Here is a 16,585-nt window from a genome sequence, read left to right as displayed (position 1 = left end):
GAAGGAGGTGGTGAAAGGGGCCAAGGGGCTATGGGGCCATGTGAATCCATGTGGAAAAATGATCAGTGCTGGAGAAGGTTAAATTCTCAGTCCCTGAAGTCTTGCTGTTGTGGCTACAGCCCAAGAAAGTTAATGAAAGAAAGGAGCACTGACAACTCCTGCTGCTTCGACAGGAGCTTACCACCTCATTACTGGCCAGATTCTTACAACCAAAAGAAAAGAATACTCCTGCCAAGGAAAAGAGTAAGAGCTAGAGCGAGAGAGTCATCCAAGCAAGGCATCGCTGATATTGGGCGAAGATCAAAGTGATATCAAACAAAAGGAACTGGACAAGAAATAGCTGAGCCAAGAGCTACGACCACAGACTAGACAACTATCCAAACCCCAGGCAGGAGAGACGGAAAAGACAAGTTAAATCCCTTCGTCCTCCCCGCCGAATGGGAAAAAGTAAATGAAGTGACACCATCTGCTCACTTTCCCAGAAGAGAAAGTTTCAACTCCTCATGGTTAGTAATGCAAACGTTTTCAAAAGCATTACTCTAATTACAAATGATTAGAAATGATTCCTAGAAGTAAGGACTTAACTCGCGGTGTGCCTGACTAATGAACGTTTTCTGCACATCCCACTGCACTTTGAGCTGACTTTGAAAGCACCGGCTAGAGACAGTTTCTGAGGTTTTAAAATGATCCTCTTAAAGATAATAGGATGCTTCCCTGTTTTTCTAAATTTCTCTAAAGCATACAAATGCACGGTGTTGTTTTTTTTCCAAAACGCAATAGGAAATCACAGAGTTCTTCCAGAACTAGCAAATGGAGCTCTTGTTATTTCAGTTGTTGGTGTGTTTATGTGAGTTTGTGTTTGTGTGCATGCCAAACTGGGGTGGGAGGAGGGAAGTACATATCAACTAAAATGAAATATTTAAACTTAGATTTATAATAATACTATTAATGGAGGTGTATTCCTTGTGATAGATTTAAATTCCAGGATTATCTCTTTAAATTATTACTAGACTCCATTAAAAGTTGATCATAGCAAGTGGTGATGGTGATTTGGAGCAACTGGAACTCTCACACTTCGCCGGTGGGTATAAATTTGGAAAGCTGTCTGGTAGTGTAATCACACCTCAGAGATACTGTAGGTTCAGTACCAGACTACTGCAAAAAAGTGAATATGACAATAAAGCAAGGCAAATTAGTTTTTTGGTTTCTAAGTGCATATAAAAGTTACATTTACACTATACCATAATTGATTAAATATGCAATAGCATTATGTCAAAAAAATGTGCATACCTTAATTAAAAATACTTTACTGATAAAAAAATGCTAACCATCATCTGAGCTTTCAGTAAGTTGTAATCTTTTGGCTGGTGGAGGGTCTTGTCTTGATGTTGATGGCAGCTGACTGGTAAGGGTGCTGGTTGATAAAGATTGGGGTGGCTGTGGCTGTTGTCTTAAAATAAGACAATAATGAATTTTGCCCAACCATTGACTCTTCCATGAACAATTTCCCTGAGCATGTGATTACATTTGACAGCATTTTACCAATAGTAGAATTTCCTTCAGTATTGGAATCAATCCTGTCAAACTCTGCTACTGCATTATCAACTATGTTTGTGTTATATTCTAAATCTTTTGTATTCATTTCAGCAATCTTAACAGCATCTTCACCGGGGTAGATTCCATTTCAAGAAGCCACTCTCTTGGTTCATCCATTAAAGGAACTCCTCATCTGTTAAAGTTTGATCATGAGATTACAGCCATTCAGTCACAGTTTTAAGCCCTAATTCTATTGTAGTTCTCTTGTTCTTTCTACTGCATCCACAGTTACTTCCTCCATTAAAATCTTGAACCCCTCAAAGTCATCCATCAGCGTTGGAACCAGTTTCTTTCAAACTCCTATTCATGCTGATATGTTGACCTCTTCCCATGAATTAAAAATGGTGAATCTTTTCCAGAAAGTTCTCGATTTACTCTGCCAGATCCATCAGAGGAATCACTATCCATGGCAACTATAGCCTTAGAAAATGTATTTTTAAATACTAAAACTTGAAAGTAGAAATTATTCCATGATCCGTGGTCTGTGGAATGGATGTTGTGTTAGCAGGGATGGAAACATCATTCATCACATTGTATATCTCCATCAGAGCTCTTGGTGACCAGGTACATTGTCAATGACCAGTAATATTTTGAAAGAAATATATTTTTTTCCTGAGCAATAGATCTCTCACTATGTAGACCATGCTATAAACAAATGTGCTATCATCCAGGCTTTGTTGTTCCATTTATAGAGAACAGGCAGAGTAGATTTGACTTAATTCTTAAAGACCCTAAGATTTTGGAATGGTAAATGAACATTGGCTTCAACTTAAAGTCACCAGCTGCATTAGCCCCTAATAAGAAAGTCAACCTGTCCTTTGAAATTTTGATGCCAGCCACTGACTTCTCTTCTCTAGTTTTATAAGTCCTGGATGACATCTTCTTCCGATGGAAGGCTGTTTCATTTACACTGAAAATCTATTGTTTAGTGTAGTCACCTTGGCAGATGTTCAAATACCGACAATTCTTGAACATCTAGATTATGAACATTGCAGATTATCCATGTTTTCTTTTGCATCACCCACCTAGAAGAGGACTCACATTTTAAAAATCAAACTCTTAATCTTTTCTTTTATAAGTTACCTGGTACCATCTGCTCTCCTATCTATAAGTTCAATGAAAGCAAAGATCTGTATGTTTTCTCAGTATTATTTTTTTCAGGTCTAGGTAGTACCGAAATCATAGCATAAGGTCAACTAATATTTGTTGTATGAAAATAGACAGATAGATAGATAGATAGATAGATAAAAATAAGGGCAGCCAAAAGAGCCAGTGGATAAGAGAAACTTCAAAAAATACATAATCTGTTAAGTAAATTGTGAAATGCAATATAGTCAAGGACAGAAAAGGGGGCCTTCGGGGGTTGTAGAAGCTCTTGTTTATTCATCTCAAGCCACATATCAAATTCAATAAGGAAAATTTAAGATGTACGTATAGCACTGGCTGTTTTAGGGTGATAGAGTTAAAAGTAATGAATGTGTTTTTGTATTTTTAGCTAATTTTTGAATACTCTACAGTAAGGTTTATCATTTCATAATCAGAAAAAACGTGAAAAAGTGGAAATCAAAACACTTATTTTAACAAATACTTAATTATTGTCTACTATACGTGAGGCATTGCTCGGGTACCAACATGTAAATATATTAAGTAAACAAGACCCATATCATTCAGAAGGCAGACTTATGGAGAAGGCAGACATGAAAATGGACCATTAGCATCAGCATGCAAGTGCTGCGGTGGGTGTATTTATCCAGCATTTGAGAGAAGCAATGAGCTATGCATATGTATCCCAGGTAGGAGGGGCCTGACAAGTTGCACAGAGTAGGTGACCTGTAGACTGTTTTTTATTTCAGAGTAAGATTTAAAGGAATTATTAAATGGAATGGCAATGATGATTTCTAAAAACACTCCATTAATTTTTTAAGTAAAATTATAACAGCTTGAGAAAACAACCTGATGAAATACCCAACCATTTACAATTTAAAGAAATAAGCACAATCATGAAGCAAGGAAAGGAATAGGTAATGGGAATTATTTGTAAATGGAGAAGGGAATTTCCTTTTTTTTTTTTGTTCAGGAAACATCAACAACAAATGAAAACGAATGAGTTTTTATAAGTTAGTAGCTGCAAAATTTCATTATTTTGGAAAATGATAAAAGGAATTTTTCCTTAGTGATCAATCTTATAGTAGAATGATCTGATAATTCCATAAATTTAGCAGAATCATATGAAACCAAAAAGTAAGTGTTGCATTCGTTCATTTAAAAAAAAAAAAGCAAAAAAGGAAGAGAAGCAGAGACCTGGAAAATGAAAGCCATTATGTTTCCCTTTACTTGCTCTGCTTTTATATATGCATGTTTTTAAAATTCTCACAATAGGGGCGCCTGGGTGGCTTGGTCGGTTGAGCGTCCGACTTCGGCTCAGGTCATGATCTCACGGTCCGTGAGTTCGAGCCCCGCGTCAGGCTCTGTGCTGACCGCTCAGAGCCTGGAGCCCGTTTCAGATTCTGTGTCTCCCTCTCTCTCTGATCCTCCCCTGTTCATGTTCTGTCTCTGTCTCAAAAATAAATAAACGTTAAAAAAATTTAAAAAAAATAAATAAAATTCTCACAATAATAGATTAGTAAAGGCAAATATTTTTTCATCCTCTTCCTGAAGGCTTGAGATCAGTGGGAGATTCACTCAATCACACACACACACACACACACACACACACACACACAAACTTTATAAGAATAGAAAGCATCAGTATTTTGAAACCAAAACTACAGTCATATCAATGCTCACATGAAATACAAACAATTTAAATAAATCCAGTCTGATGGAGGGACCTTTTTGAGCATTTAACTGGTAGTGAATTAGGTGACTTTTGATTTCAGACAGTGACCTTTGACCATGATTAGGTGTTTAATATAAAAAAAAAACTTTTGTTTTGAGGGTGATTTTTATTTTAAATCGTTTTCTGAGTTTTTCAGAAATTCAAAACAATGAAAACAAATGCAATAGAATGGTATCTCCATTGTTCAATTGATTAAAAAATAATGTTTAAAATTCATTACTAAAAAAGCCATGGCTATCCAATATAAAAGTGTCATCTAGTCATCTTGCCCAAAGAATCAACTGTTGAAATGTGTCAAGTCTTGCCTCTCAGAACATCTTGAAGGATAAAAGTTAATAAACCATAAATTGGAGCCTTGATCTTTACAAGGCAAAAACTTTGAAATTGAACTGTCTTCAGTGGTAATAAGTGTTCTGGAAGGCTTGCCTTCTCTAGGTTTATTTGGAAGGTATGGGACATTATCTTACCATCTGGGCCATCAAGACATCTGCAGTAATAAAGAAAAACTCATAAAAGCCATTTTGCACAAAATAACTTGTATTTGGAGTGATATTCATCACAAAAAGCTTGCTGCAGAAACTAGTCCTTGTCCTCTAGGTAGCTTCTACGTGTAACTGTATATTCTTTACATTCAGTGTGCCCTCAGCTGGGGCTGGCAATGGTAACTGTCTAGGTATTAATGTGGTGTAGGTGTGGATTTGGGACAGAATACGTAGTCTGAAGATGCAGTATATTTTAACTAAAACTTGCAAACAGATATATTCTTTACCTTTCTTCCAGATAATACATATATGTATGTATGTATGTATATATATATATATATATATATATGTGTGTGTGTGTGTGTGTGTGTGTGTGTGTGTGTGTGTGGTTAGATATACTAGAGGAATTAAAAATTTTTCCTATGACAAAAAATGTGGTTAGAATCAGGGATAGTGTGAAAGAAGAAGTTTGAAGGGGGATGGAGTGAATAATTATATACTCATTTTATAGAACTTAAAATAGAAGAAAACAATGTAAATAAAATAATATAAAATACATAACATTCTCTATCCATCATGAGGGTAAAGACAGTGTAATAGGGAGATTTGGGGCCATTCTTCCAAATTCAAGTATAAAATAATCTGCCCTATCAGATATATTACCAAAATGATTTTTATTGAAACCTTATGTGAGTTTCAGATGAATCATATTCCCCCACTCTCCTGCTGATAACAGATTTTCCAAGATGCACTTAATGATCTGAATCCCATTGAAGAATGCTTGTGGCATTCTGCCACAAAGGGGAAAAGTCCACCATTAACTCTTATTTTAGTTGCTTATCAGGAGAGGATCACTGGACTTCTACTCTCCAAAATTCCATGAGGAACAGATGCTTGTTATGTAATATGAAATTACCCTACTTCCCTCTCTCATCCCCTTAAAAGAATGAACGGAAGGCCTGGGTAGAATTATATGGCCTAAAGTGCATCTTAGAAACGAAGGCTTCAAGTAAGCTAGGTTTGAAAATATCTGCCATATTTTTTTCATAGTGGATAGAAAAATCAACATCCAACAAGACTGAAAATGGAAGATTTAGGAGCGAAGCATTAAGACCTGTGCCAGAACTATAATTTCTTTAAAAGAGAAAATGAATTAGCTGTCACATCCCAGATGGATGAACATAAGGCAAACTAATCTCTAGGCAGTGAGCAAATCTTAAGGGAAGGCCCTCTCCCACCCTGTCCCATGCATCAGGAGAACCCTCTGTCCGGCTCTATACTCAGCAGGGCCTCACCTGCCCTCCACCTTTCCCCTCCTTTCAGTTTCATCAGTTCTAAGCAGACTACAAAAAGGCATTATAATGTATGGTCATTTATTAGCTTACACAGATTTCTAGCTCTCTTTAAATAATTTTATGACACATGCGCATAATTTTAAACATGTGTTGTGGATTTTTTTAATGTCAGCTACAGAGTAAGTTTTATTAGTACTGAATTAGGATAGTAATCATAATCATAACTGTAGCCATAATCATAATATATAGCTTCTTACTGTAATTTGTCTGATATAACCAGTCTTCATACTAACCTCTGGTTCCATTTTTAATGAACCTACTCTGTGTCAGATGTGGGGATAGAATAGTGAAAATGTAACCTGTACTCTCATAGAGCTTATATTCTAGAGGAGGAGACAGGCAATATATGTAAATGGATAAAGAAAGATCTGGTGATAGAAACTATAAAGGCAACAAAACTGGGTGATGCTGTTCAGCATAGAGAGCAATTGGATTGAGGGGAAGGGTGCCTACTTTAGAATGAGTCATTTAGATTTCTCTGGGATGCAGAAATGAAGTGATCTCTGAATGATGATGAGGGGATAGTCGTGGGCTCATCTGGCTAAGGTGGGGCCAAGCAGAAAGATGATCATGAAGAAACCCTAGGGATGCTCTGTGTGTCCTAGGGGTAGTCAGGTGGCCACTGAGTGCCAAGAGCACAGGAGAGCCTGGTGTGAGATTAAATCAGAGAGATAGGAAATCCACAGCAAAATTATCAGAGGCTTTATGTCTGAAATTAAAAATGTGGTGCAGCTACTTACTGATGGATTCTATGCTCATGTATGACATGGTCTAACTTTTCTTCTAGAATGTATGTGCAGAAAGGATTGCAAAGGGAGCCAAGCAAGGGAAGTGAGGGCAATTTGGAGGCTAAGTGATGAATACTGGAGACTTATACTGAGTTGAGGGCAGTAGTGAAAATGGATGAGGTGCCTCTTAGGGGGAGAGCTAATAAGACTTAATGACCAGTTTCATGTAGGAACTGAGGTGCCTCAAGACTTCAGAGATCCTTGTGTAATAACTGCCTTTAAAAAGAGCAGTAGATGTTTATGTGCTCAATCTTCTATGTACATACATTCTGCATTTCTCTACCTAACCTTGGCCAAAAGCTAATTAATAAAGGTTAAAATTAATTTGCTTTTTTAACGAATAAAACAAAGGAAAAGTGTGAACATTATAATTACATGAAAATCTTGTCAAATTATGGTTAGAAGTTGTGTTTTGGTGTCTGGGCATCACCTCCAGGAAGATAAGAAGATATGGTTAGTAAAATACAGAGCAGGCTGTTGAAGTAAAGGGAACAAGAATCTTGCATTTTCAAAATATAAAGTGGTAGGGTAATGAAGCTGGAGGATAGAATAATTATTTGTTCTTAGTAAGCACATTTATTCAAACCAATATCAAGAAGTCATCGATAAAACAGTATAAACATTGTTGTTTAACAGCAAAGGCTAACTAACAACAATAAGAAAGAGCACCCCATGAATATTAACAATTGCGGATAAATACAAAACACTGAAGAAACATTTTTCTATATGAACATAGTGTTTTCAGGATCCCTCAAACAATGGTTTATATACCAAGAAGGAGGAAAGTGATAGTAATTTAAGTGTGGGATGGACACAGACCCCTGCAGGAGGGTAGTGTGGGGGACAGAGTGAATCGGGGAAAGAAAATCTCCCTCACAGATTCAATCCATTTCTTCACTTGGGAATCAAAGGGGGAATTGCTTAGAAAGCTGGTGTGAATCTCACTTGGGTCTTTGTTCTTAATATGTTGGTAAGATAATTACACTCAACTAGGTTGAACCACTTTCTCCTTAACTTTAAAAACTACTAAAGATATTAGTTGAGGAATTTTAATTAAAACTTCCATAGATAGATCCTAGAAAGCCTTGCCACTCTTTTGTCAAATGTTGATTATGGGAAGGTGACAACAAAGAAAGGAAGAGAGATGAATATAGAACAGCAAAGAAGCACACAGGAACTACATTTTTTTTTGAAAAATGATGTTTCTAATAAATGGTTTATAAACTTTTATAAATTCTCCTTGCAATAGTATAAAATATCAAGGAGTATTGATTTTAGAGATGAATTTTTATACAACCGATCTTAGTATCTATAGATTTTGTCTTTTTTTTTCTTGAGTGAACACAATGTCTCTAAACAATATGAAAGAGAAAACTATACCACCCCCTGTAACACACACAGAGAACAGTTCTAGGCTGCATTTCCATATTTGAACATAGAATGAGCCATTTAATAGCTTCTACATTATGTTTGTGTGAGCTTAAAATTTAAACATTAATTTTTAGATAGTAAAATCTAAACATTATTATTCTAGAGATATTGGCATTTTTACTATGTGGCCTTCCATATCTATTTATAATTCCAAAAAAAATTTTTTTAATGTTTTATTTATTTTTCAGAGAGAAAGAGAGACAGAGCACAAGCGGGGGAGGAGCAGGGAGAGAGGGAGACACAGAATCTGAAACAGGCTCCAGGCTGTGAGCTGTCAGCACAGAGCCCAACACGGGTCTCAAACTCACAGACTGTGAGATCATGACCTGAGCCAAAGCTGGGCGCTCAACCGACTGAGCCACCCAGGTGCCCTCCCAAAATATTTTAATAAGAAAATTAAATCGAATCACAACCATTTATAAAAATTACACAAAGGATTCAATGCTCATGTTTCAAGAATAAACTATGAACAGTTTTGTCATTACGAAGTCTACTTTACTAAATCTCAACTCTTATTCTCTTTTACCAAATAAATTAAAGACATATTGAACAGTGTCTGTAGCAACCATATTCTCATGCTTTCAAGAAACCAAGTACATTAATACATAATAACATGCCAAAGTAATAGAGTAATAAAAATGGTAGAAAAAATATATCTATTTTGGGAAAGTTGGAATAAGAAGATAAGAGACTCTTCTGTTCATTTTTTTGGGAAGGTACAAGGTAAATAAAATGCCCCTCAGTGCCTGGGATTAAAATCAAGAGAACAAATCATCTACATGCAAGAGACAAAAAGAAGTATACATCCTAAAATAACCTTAAATCCCATTACAAAAAGTCTTTATTTTATCTGCCTATTGTTATCACTCTCATTCTTTTATGTTCTTTTTTACACTCTTCATGAATTCTAACTTTGAGGTGAGAGAAAAATTATAGGAATAGTCAGCAGTTGCAACATAGAGAATTTGGAAAGTTTTCATTTGAAGAGAAAAATAGCAAGAAAAGATGTTTCGAGAATAAGTGATCGTCTCATTGCAGAGATAGTAGGCATTCACAGTAGACTTTTTGCCACCATTCGAGCTATTATCAGTGATGGTAAAGCTTCCTGGGATTTCTGTAAAGGGACACAGTTGAGATTTGTTCCTAGCAAAATGCAGTATGCTCTTTGAAAGGTAGGGGTCCTTCCAAAGGGGATTATGTCTTGCCAAAAAGCTCATTTGTATGAGCTTTCCCTCCTCCTAGGCTCCCCAGCAACTCTCCCCTCCGTTTGGCACCATGCAGTAGCATCACATGACTTTTTGGACTGGCTGAGTTCATTGAACATAAAGCCTTGGCAGTGGCAGAAGCCAGGAAACATACACCAGTAAATGGATCTCATTTGAATCACTGTACATAGGGTTTACTTGATTTATCCCATATCGTACCAGGTTCCAACGTGGCAGCAAGACTCTGCACTCGGTTGCCATGTTCAACAAAAGCACTGAGGTTAAACTTTAGTTATACTGCCAATAAGCCGTTTTCCATAAATATCTTTTGCTTCAAAATTTTTTTCTGTCATTTTGTTCCTCTCTGAGGGTTCAGAGAAGAGGTTGGACAGGTTCAACTTTGTTTAATGTTTAGAAACTATACAATAATATGGCTGTTTCTATTTGCACCGTAAGCTACCCTTTAACAGAATTTTACAACAGAGGCTAAAAACCATTACTCTGAATAAGTTAGTAGAATTTGTGCTCTTCTTCATGTGGTCTGAAGTTTTTGTGCCTCCACTCATCTTTCTGTAAACATAGTACCTCATACATTTTCTTTATTGGGTTAATATAGTTTAAAGTGCTTAAAACTATGCTCAGAATGTAACAGATACGCCAGAGCTGTTAATTTTTTTTTATTGTTTTAACTACTCATGTGTTAGTTTACGTGTTTAATATTTGTCTCACCCTTAGACCCTGTCACTTTCCCTGTTGATTTGTATTCCCAGTGCCTGGCAAATATGTTGCACTCAAATCATATTTGTCACCCTGTAGCAAATCATCATCATTGTCATCGTGAAAAATACTGCGCTATTATTGCTATGAATATGATGTTTTAATAGTAACACTAAAAACAGAAGTATAAGAAACATAGTCCCCAGCCATTAGAATTCATACTTACTAAAGGTAGACCAGAAAGAGGAGGAACAAAGATGACAAATGTCTTAGGAACTCTACCTCTCAGATTGATCAGAGAGACAGAGGTAAGCAAATAATTGCAATATTATGTTGTAGGTTCTAATTAAATGTCAGTAACTAAATTTCTTCTTCTGGAAGCAGCCACAAAAAGTTTCACAGGCTCTGCTTTTTACTTTTGAGAAGCATAGAGATCAAAAATTAATCTTTATTAAAAATCTACTATACACCTGATACTGTAATCAATAATTTATAGCATTCATCCCTATTCTATGTCAGATAGAGGTTACTATTACTTTTAAATGTTTGAAAATTGTTGCTAGAATCTTTTATTTAGTTCCTTGGTGCTTGAGTTAGTAAGTTCCTGAGCAAGGATTAAAACAAGGAAGGTTATGGGGCACCTGGGTGGCTCAGTCAGTTAAACAGCTGACTCTTGATATCTGCTCAGGTCATAGTACCATGGTTCTTGAGATTGAGCCCCACGTCAGGCTCTGTGCTGACAATGCAGGTATTTTATAAATATGATTAAAGATAATAGACAGTTAACTTTAAGATTATTCTAAATAATATGGGTGAGCTTGATTCAATTAGTCAAAAGGTCTTAAAATCAGAGCTGAGGTTTCTCTGAAAAAGAAATTCCACATATAGATGACGTACGGCTGTGCCTAAGAGTTCTAGCCTGTCCTTCCTGATGGCCTGCGCTGAAGTTTCAGACTTGCTTATCTAGCCCCCCAAATCACATAAGCCAATTTCTGATAATAAATCTCTTAGTATTTATCTCCTCTTGGTTCTATCTTTCAGGATAAACCTTGATTGACACAGATTTGGGTACCTGGAAGTATGATACTGCTGTAATAAATACCTTAAAATAAAAGTGGGCAATGAGAAGAAACTAGAATTTTGAGAAACACAGTTTTGTTTTGTTTTGTTTTTAAAGTAGATTTCCCTGAACATACTATTAGTGGAAATATGTGTGAATAACTCTACTATTAAGGACTCCAAAATAAATGAGGACCATAAAAGACAAAACCTAAATTACCTTAGCAAATACCTAAATTATGATGAACAAACTTTTAGTAGATATATGGTTGTCAAAAGTGGGTGGTGAGGGCTCAGGAGGATATGAGAAATATGATATTAGAAACTAAAGAAAGGGGACATTCTTGCTATGTGGTGCAGAAACCTTAGCAGAATTATATTCTGAATTTATGTAGAAAGGGGAATTTGGAAGCAATGGAATTCAACATTTAGTGCAGGAAACCTCCAAGCAAAGTGTTGAATTTGTGGCATGGTTTCTTATTGCAGCTTATGCAAAAGGAAAGAAATAAATTGAGAAAGAGTTGTTAAACACAGAGAGACTAGGACTTGATGGTTTGGGAAAATATCAACTTATCCAGAAACGCAAAAGACTCTGCAGTTAAGATATTCCCCATAAGAAAAGCAGACTCCAATGAAAAACATCAAGAGTCTGGCCATACCACTTTTAGCTAATACCTCAGGAAGATTTTAAAAAGTCAGATTATTTAGTAACACAAATGTACTTTGACGAGAGCACATGAGATATATGACTCATACATTCCCTCAGTCAATGAGGCAGAAGCCAAAAACAGAGATGAGATTATCTAGGAAAGATCCAGGAAGTAGATTCTTATCTACTGGAGTGAATCTCTAGGACATATACAGGAAACCCATAAAGTTCTTGAGAATGTTATGCCAGGAGAAATACTGCTAGTTTGGACTGAAAGGAATGGAGAAAAGAAAAAATAAAAGAAGGCTTTTGATACCCCAAATTTTCCAGGAAGGAAACAGGCTGATAAAATCACTCAGCAGTAAACATATGCTGTCATTTATAAAATAGGAAGGATGGCTCACAATGTGGAACCTCAAGGCAAGAGGGTGGAGCTTCAAGCTCAAGAATGTAGAGCCTGGAGTCCAGAGGATGGAAGTACTCCCCAAGCCTTGAAACCTAAGAGGGTGTGCCTCGCTGAATTTTGAAATTTGCTGTTCAGTGACTCTTTTTTTTTTTCTTTTATTTTCTCCCATTATGAGAAGGAATGTCCATAACTGTTATCCCATGCCCATCCCACTGTCACATTTTGGGAGCAGAACTTGTTTTTAGGTTCAAAGGTCCACAAATAGGAATTTTATACCAAATGCATTTATACTAACATGCATTATACTCATACTTAATTTAGATTATTTCAATGCTATTGGTTTGGGACTCTTATGCTGATGACATTTATATGAGATTTTGGACTTTGAGTTGATATTATAATGGGTTGAGATATTGTGGACATTGGATAGGATGAATATATTTTACATGTAGGATGGATTTGAATCTTTAGGGTGCAAAAGATAAACTGTGATAGGTGAAACAATAGCTTTCCAAATATGTTCACATCCTAATCTGTGGAAGCTATAAATATGATACCTTGTGTGGCAAAGTGGACTTTGTAGATGTAATTAAATGAAAAACCTGGAGATGAATAGATTATTTTGGATTATCTGGGTGGGCCCAATATAATCACATGAGTCCTTAAAAGTAGAAAAGACAGGAAGAAGAGAGACACAGGGAGATGTGACTATGGAAGAGATCAGAGTGATGTCATGTGAGAGATGTGAGAAGGATTCAACTCACATTTGCTAGCTTTGAAGACCAAAGAAGGGGTCTGTAAGTTAAAGAATGCAAGCAACCTTGTAGAACTTGAAAAAGGCAAGGAAATAGATCCTACCCAAAGAGTACAGGAAAGAATGCAGTTCTGCTTTAAAATCTTTATTTTATCCTGTTGAGACGGTGTTGGACCTTTGACCTAGAGAACTGTTAGATAAAGTTGTGTTGTTTAAATGTGGTGAGAGTCAATACTGATTTATGGCTCTTGGTCAGTGGTTTGATTTGGCTGAATAATCAGGTACTTGGGTAGGAACACAATCGAAAGTTGGTAACCTCTGGGCGAGAGGTATGTGAGTAGACTCTTTGAGGAAAGAATATGAAGATAGGAGATATTTATGTCCCATGTGTATGCCCACAAGTGGATAACCTCAGCAAAGGAGAATTCTATTAAACAGTTGCTAAGGATGGCTCTGAAATGAGTCTCTTTCCCCAGCCATTCTTCTAATTGTTGAATAGTTTTGTGAACAAAGTGGCTATGGTTGCAGGGATGGAGATTATGCATGGGCTCAGTAACATAAACTTCTGCTTACCAGTGTTGGCCTGGTTACAGCCACTATCAGGTGCTGAATGGCTTTTTGAAAACTCACTTACAGTGCCAGGTAGGTGGTAATGCCTTGGGGTCTTGGAAAAGCTCCAGATGCTATATATGCTCTTCATTAGGCATCCAATATATGAGGCTCTTTATCATATAGGTAGGTTTCACTCTCAGGATAGAGGGAGAAGGGCACCACTTACTATTATCCATAGTGATCCACTGGAAAAATGTTTGCTTCCTGTCCCCACAACTGTATGCTCTACTGGCCTAAAGGTCTTAATTCCAAAGGGAGAATTGCTTCTACCAGAAGACGTAACAATGATTCCATTGAACTGAGAATTGAGACTGTCAGCCAATTTGGGCTCCTCACACTTCTAAAGTATGGTGGCAAAGAGGTGGCTACTGTGCTGTCTAGTGTGCAAGATAAATTGGTTTGCTACTACACAGTGGAGTTAAGGAAGAGTATGTCTGGAATATAGGAGATTCATTATAGCATCTTTTAGTATCACCATATCCTGTGATTACAGTTAATGAAAAGCTATGATGACCCAATTCAGGAAGGACCACTAAAGGCTCAAACCCTTCAAGAAGGAAAGTTTAAGGGAATGCCACCAAATGACAGCTGTGGCAAAAGGAAATATGGAATGGGTAATGGAAGAAGGTAATTAAACATGCTACCTTTGACCATGTGATCACTATAGAAACAAAGATTATAATCATTGTTTTTCTTCCTTATTTTGTAATGAATATTTGTATATATATATATATAATAACCAAACTTTTTATTCCTTCTATTATACCTTTATCATATAATATAAAATGTATTCACAATACATAACATAACAATAGTTAACTTTATATCACAGTATTGAAGCTATAGGATATTAAAGAAAGAGAGTGAACATCACCCAAAAACTTTTCATCCTCTTAAAGAAAATGGTTAGTTTGGTTTCCATTGTACCCAAAATAGTTGTATTATGTTCAGTAGAAATATGACTTTGTTATTGCTTTTATTTGGAGATTAAATAAGATTTAAAATGTGTTCCAGAGAGATAGATGGTTTGACAAGGGGTGGACTGTGATGGTCTTTTTCATGTGTCCACTTGGCTAGTCTACTGTCCCTAGTTATTCAGTCAAATGCTAGTTTAAGTATTGCAGTGAAGGTATGTTGTAAATCTGTGTAAAGACCATAGTCAAAAGCAGGCATTCTGGAAAGATTAAGTAAAGCTGCAAAGCTGGGTATTTTCTGTAAATGGGGAAATTACATGGGATTTTGAAATACAATTTAAAGGCAGTGCTGAAAGGCAAGCTGTAGTGCTTTGAGGGACTCCATTCAACCCTGAGTTAGCACTTCTTGAGTAAATACAATGTCCATTTGAATAAGGGAAAAAAGAATGGCTAATGCATATTATAGGATGTAATGATTGGCATGACAAAAAAATTGGTTTAGGTCAGAGAAAGAGGATTGGCATGGATAAATCAGAAGGAGGTTTGGGATGTGAGGATAGTAGATGCATGGAATTAAAAGCAAGATTTTTCTTGGAATTGATTTTCATATAGAACATAAAGAAAAAGTACTGAAGAATAGAGTACTGAGTAATAAGTAATAGAAAACATTGTGTTGGCTAGATTGAAAACCCGTATATAGAATAATAGTACCAGCAAGGTGGCAGTTAAAGAAAATGACATTGAAATGGTGTCTGTGACATAACCAAGACCTCTATGAAGAGCTGTGAACTCTCATCGCCCATAAAGAACCTGTATCTTGGCATTTTATTGCTGCAACCAAACAAACCGCCACCACCACCACCCAAAACAGCAAAAAACAACAGCAACACTAACCTCATCTTGTTATCTTAAAAATGAGGGAAGAGTCCCAGAGTGGGTGCCATTGTTAGTATTACAGAGTTAGTTCAAAATAGCAGAACTAATAGAATCTGTACTTGTTTGTTTTCTATTTATTTCAGTGTCAGGGCGATTCCCCACATTCCTAGTTTGACATGTATCATGGTGTATAGTGGTTAACAACACTGGCTCTCAATCCTGACGGCCTGGCTTCAAATCCTGAATCTGACACTAATAAGTTGTGTGACATTGGTCAAATTGGACCTTGGGCTTCCGCATCTCTAAAATGAGAATGACAACAACTATGTCAATTTCACAGGCATGTTATAGGGTATAAATTAGTCTGTTTATTTGAAGTGTTTACACTAGTGCCAGACACATAGTAAGAGCTAAGTAGATATTAGCTATTATTATTATATAAACTGTGCTATAAAATTACCATAGATAAATTTTGGATTTTTAAGTTGCAAAAGATAAGGAGCACCTAGTGATGAATTCAAAAGTACTCTCCTAATCCCTGCAGGCTAATGTCAGTAAAGATGGATAAACAAGAGGAGGAAGAAAAGACCACCACAAAGGCTCTCTTCATTACATTGAATTAGAGACTGTGTAGAGCTTCCATTTAGAAAGTCAAGTACAACGGGGTTTTTTTTTAATTAATAATAAACTGAGACATTAAAAAGCTACCAAGCGAAAGGATTTGGTCAGCAGAAGTCGAAGGTGGAGTCACTTAAAATTGCATCTTTCATGACAGTTGAGTTGAGGAAAAATACAAATTACATCCTAGGAGTTCTTCCCATGATGGGGATGGTTATGGGGGGGAATTCCCAAGTGGAAACTCAGGTTAAGTGGTCAGAAAGGGAGAGTAGCAAAACACAGCT

General features: G+C 36.4%; 1 pseudogene; it reads right to left on the bottom strand.

Moving 5' to 3' along the window:
- Positions 1 to 461: 461 nt before the first annotated feature.
- On the bottom strand, positions 462 to 582 carry LOC132684520 (small nucleolar RNA U3; annotated as a pseudogene).
- Between the last annotated feature and the right edge of the window lie 16,003 nt (positions 583 to 16,585).

This window comes from Panthera onca, chromosome C2 (genome assembly GCF_046562875.1).
Source record: "Panthera onca isolate mPanOnc1 chromosome C2, mPanOnc1 haplotype 2, whole genome shotgun sequence".
Taxonomy (NCBI): Eukaryota; Metazoa; Chordata; class Mammalia; order Carnivora; family Felidae; genus Panthera; species Panthera onca.
Note: the sequence above shows the minus strand (reverse complement) of the source record. Positions and strands in the feature narration are given on the sequence as shown.